The sequence below is a fragment of the Cebus imitator genome, unplaced genomic scaffold, assembly GCF_001604975.1.
Source record: "Cebus imitator isolate Cc_AM_T3 unplaced genomic scaffold, Cebus_imitator-1.0 Scaffold1, whole genome shotgun sequence".
Classification (NCBI taxonomy): domain Eukaryota; kingdom Metazoa; phylum Chordata; class Mammalia; order Primates; family Cebidae; genus Cebus; species Cebus imitator.
In genome coordinates this window covers 523398-527678 of record NW_016107316.1, presented here as the reverse complement: position 1 = coordinate 527678, position 4281 = coordinate 523398, and the positions used below count along the sequence as shown (strand labels likewise).

General features: G+C 43.5%; 1 long non-coding RNA gene across 6 annotated transcripts in view; it reads left to right on the top strand.

The window, feature by feature from the left end:
- LOC108301746 overlaps nucleotides 1-3975 on the top strand; it is an 11116-nt gene extending 7141 nt beyond the window's left edge. For all 6 annotated transcript variants that reach the window (XR_001824007.2, XR_001824005.2, XR_001824006.2 and 3 more), the window contains 2 exons: nucleotides 1383-1419; nucleotides 1540-3975. This is a non-coding gene — a long non-coding RNA (uncharacterized LOC108301746). The remainder of the gene's footprint in view (nucleotides 1-1382; nucleotides 1420-1539) is intronic.
- Nucleotides 3976-4281: the final 306 nt, after the last annotated feature.

Here is a 4281-nt window from a genome sequence, read left to right as displayed (position 1 = left end):
TTTTTTGACAGGGTCTCACTCTGTTGCCCAGGCTAGAGTACAGTGGCATGATCACGGCTCACTGCAGCCTCAACCTTTTGGGCTCAAGCAATTCTCCCACCTCAGCCTCCCAAGTAGCTGGGACTACAGGCATGTGCCAGTGCACCCAGCTAATTTTTTTGTTTTGTTTTTTGGAGACAGGTTTGTACTTCTGTCACCCAGGCTGGAGTACAGTGGTGCAATAGCTCACTGCAACCTCTACCTCCCAGGCTCAAGCAATTCTGGTGCCTTAGTCCCCAGAGTAGCTGGGACTATAGGCATGCACCACTGTGCCTGGCTAATTTTTGTTTGTCTTTTTTAGAGATGGGGCTGCATCATGTTGCCTTGGCTGGTCTTGAACTCCTGAGGTCCAGTAGTCTGCCCGCCTTGACCTCCCAAAGTGTTGGGATTACAGGTATGAGCCACTGCATCTGGCTAATTTTTGTATTTTTTTTTTCATAGATGGATTTTCACCATGTTACCCAGGCTGGTCTTGAACTAATGGGCTCAAGTAATCTGCCTGCCTCAGCCTCCCAAAGTTCTGGGATTATAGGCATTACTGTACCTGGCCTAAAAGTACCTTAATTGAAAAGAAATACAGTTTATTTGACACATGTCTAGTATATCCTCAGAATATTTTTTTAACCAATAAGAAGCCCTACCAACTATCCCCCGAGATATAGAATTTATAACCCTATGTGATGACTAGATGTTTTGAACAAAACCAAGTGTGATGAATGGCTACCAGCTCAGAGGCCCTGGAGAGAACAAAGACACCACACTGGTGAGAGGTAGCTGCCTGTGGACCGCATGATTTCCCAGCAAGGCAGTGAGAGCATCTGGTGCCTCCAGACACTGCAGAAACAGTGTCACAGAAACATCTCAGAGGCATCACTTCTCTTTATCAAGATTCTAAAGTGATTTCAACATTTTAAAAATACAGCATAAAGAATTTGAGTGTGGAGTGATGATCATTCTTCCAGGTTAGGATCAGGCTTTTTATCCCGTTGTCTTATTGATTTGATGTGCAGGGACTCCTGGGATGGGTATTGCCCAGTGACATGATCCCAGTGGGGCCATTTCTGATCCCAAGAAAGCAGTCAGGAGTGGGTGGATGCAGCTACAGTTCATCAAGTCCTGCTAGTTCAAGTCATGAACTCTGAATTCCCAGGGAGTAACCACTAAAGAAATGTAGAAGAGGAAAATCCTTGCAATAAAGATGGATGAGGTTCTTTGGTTGCTGCAGTGTGGGAGTGGAGTGCATGTTGGGACCTGGGGGGTGAGGCGGAGGGCTCCCCCAGTCTGTTCCTTCCTGAGCCTGATTTCTTGGCTCTTACGCAGCCCATTTGTTTCTTTTGTCTCAGGGAACACCTGCACCCCTGGTTTGCAGTCTGTCCTTGGGTGAGTCACCGTGAGACCCAGGTTCCTATTTGTAAAGAATGGGTAGCGCTTCTTCACCTGTTTCTTCACTAAGCCCTTACAAAGCCCTCAGATGGAGACTGTTGCTTTCATATCTTGCAGGCCAGCAAACTGCCAGTGTGAAGGATGCCCAGGTAACCTGCCCACGTCAGAACAGCCAGGAGATGGTGGAACCAAAATCTAAGCCCACGCCCATCTGACTTCAAAGTCTGTGCTCTTGATGTTTGCACCGAGTCACCTCCTAAGACTTTCTGAAACTGGATCATATCCATTTAACTGTCTCTGAGAGAAATCCAAGCTTTAAAAAAGGAAATATTTACTATGGATATTTTACAATGGTTCCAAAACATGAAAGTTTTAAATAGAATATTCTTAACATCCTCACCACATCTTCAGGTTCCCTTACAGCCACTATGTTTTGATGACTGCCTATGGGAAAAAAAGACTATGCTTTCTGTAGATTTGAAAGGAATGGTGGTGAGGTAGGGATCATTCCCTGAGCATATCCTGCCTGTGGGCACTCCTCTGAGCATTGGGCCAGGCGAGGAGCCCATGGTGTTGTTTACTTTGGGATCCCAGCACTGCTAATGGGAGTTGGGCTATGATCCAGGGAGAGAACTAGTGTTGTCTTATTTGAAAATGGAGATGATAGCAGTGCCCTCCTCAGTGTTATTTTGAGCATTTGATGTATCTCAGACATAGTACCTGAAAAAATGTAAGTGCTCAGTAAATACGGTTGCCAGATAAAATGCAGGAAACCTATTTAAATTTAAGTTTTGGCTGGACAATGAATAGAATAATTTTTTTTTAGTATGAGTATGTCTTTATATTTTATCTGCTAAATTTAGCAACCTCCTCAGTAAATGATCACTACAATTGCAAGAACTCCTTGTGACAGATATAGTAGATCTGTAAAGAAATAGGAACTTACATTTATTTTTACTAAGCTCTGACTGGTTAAGATAACTGGGCAAGAGAAGATATCTTTGACTAAACCTGCAGAATGTAGAGTATAGAAATTCTAATTTGAAGTACTATAGGACTAGAATGGCCAGGGGTGAACTGTAGAGAGCTTATCTAAAGAGTCCCAATTTCAGAAGTTCCTCAGAGACTTAAATGGGCCCACACACCCCTCCTGTGCCTTAGCATAAGCCAGCTCATTGTATCAGTTATAAATTCATTTCCAGAGAAATGTACCCTGGAGGCCGTCTCCTGCTTGAAATAGGACTGGCCAATCCAGATATCCCCCAGGTGATGTTGGCTCAAGTATATAGCTCCATAAATTGGAGAATCTATTCAAGACAACAAGCAAAAGTATTTGTGACTGAGTTAGCTAATGCCAGCTGGTATCTTGAACAAATCCAGATCTCCAACCTGCCAGTTTATTTCTTAGTCTGAAACTTGTGTTACTGATTGACAGTGAGCTCTCATTCAAGCAGTGACTTAGAGATGCAAACTCTTGCCATTTTAGTAGTTCCATTGTATTCAGTGTGTGGCGTCCAAGGTGCCTGGGATCATCTCCATCAAGACTAAGGAAGAGGAAAGAGCTTGGAGAACCGCACTTGGGTGGTTTTTATGGATCAGGCATGGAATTGGCTTCAACACATTAGCTCACATTCCATTGGTTAGAACCGGGTTTCTCAGCTGTTAGTACAGGGTTGGTGTAGGGTTTCGGCACCATGAGCATTTGAGCTTGCCAAAGGCTAATCAGAGTTAGAACAAAGCCACAAAGGCTGTGAATGTTTATTGTTGTGAGGGGCTGTACTGTGCACTGTGGAATGTTCAGCAGACTCACTAGATTCTAATATAACTCTCTTCTCTCCTCCAGTTATGACAACCACAGATGTCTCCTCTTCAGACATTACTAGATGTCCCCTGGGAGGCAAAATTTCCTGATTGAGAACCACTGTGTTAGAACTTGGTCACATGGCCACACCTAACCGCAAGGGAGGCTGGAAGATCTAGACTAGTAGTATGCCAGGAAGAAAAGAAAACTGATTTAGAGGCTGCTGGCCAGTCTCTTTCACAGTGACCTTCAGCGTACTTATTCTTTTGTAGCTATGGGGATACTCATGCCTGTTTCTGAGCTGTTTCCTGTGTGAGGTGACATAGTGAGAATGGAAGGGGTGACATGCTGGACGTGGGTGGGGTGAAGAGGATTGGAAACCACCATCATGTTTGGCAGCATTGAATGTTTATGACCATTTGAATAGTTGTGACAAGGAAACAGTGAAGGAGGAAATAACCATTTCTGAATACCCTTTTGCAATTTGCAAAGCACTTTTAAAGGTAAGAATGAGTTCCTAGACCATATTGGGGTGAGAATGGACATTGTTGGCTGCCATATCATTGGGAGGGGGCTTTGAGATCTTTGTCTTAAAAAGGCAGAGCGGATTTGGAGTAGAAGGAGAAATGTAAAAATCTGGTATCTGAGTGTGTTTGCAGACAGGAATTGTCATTTGGAAGCACAAGAAAGGGAGGATGGCCCATTGGCATATATGGTACATTGTGTTTTCATATAATTATACATGAATGAAAACAAGAGGAAATGTGTAGGAAGCTGTTTACATAGTCCTTTTAATAATGTTTACATGAGTTAATGAACATGCAAACATATCTGATGAAAACATGTCAGTAGTGAAACAGCCTTGTGAAGAATCAGATCTTACCTCAGGCTGGAAAAAAATAACAGGTTTTCCAAGCTCACAAATTGCAGCCAGTGTGCGTAGTCGCACAAATGACTTTGAGCTTGAAGACAACTATCCATCCATCTGTTCATCCCCTCATCCATTCATTCATCCCTTCATCCATCACTCCATCTACCCATCCATCCCTTTATCCAAC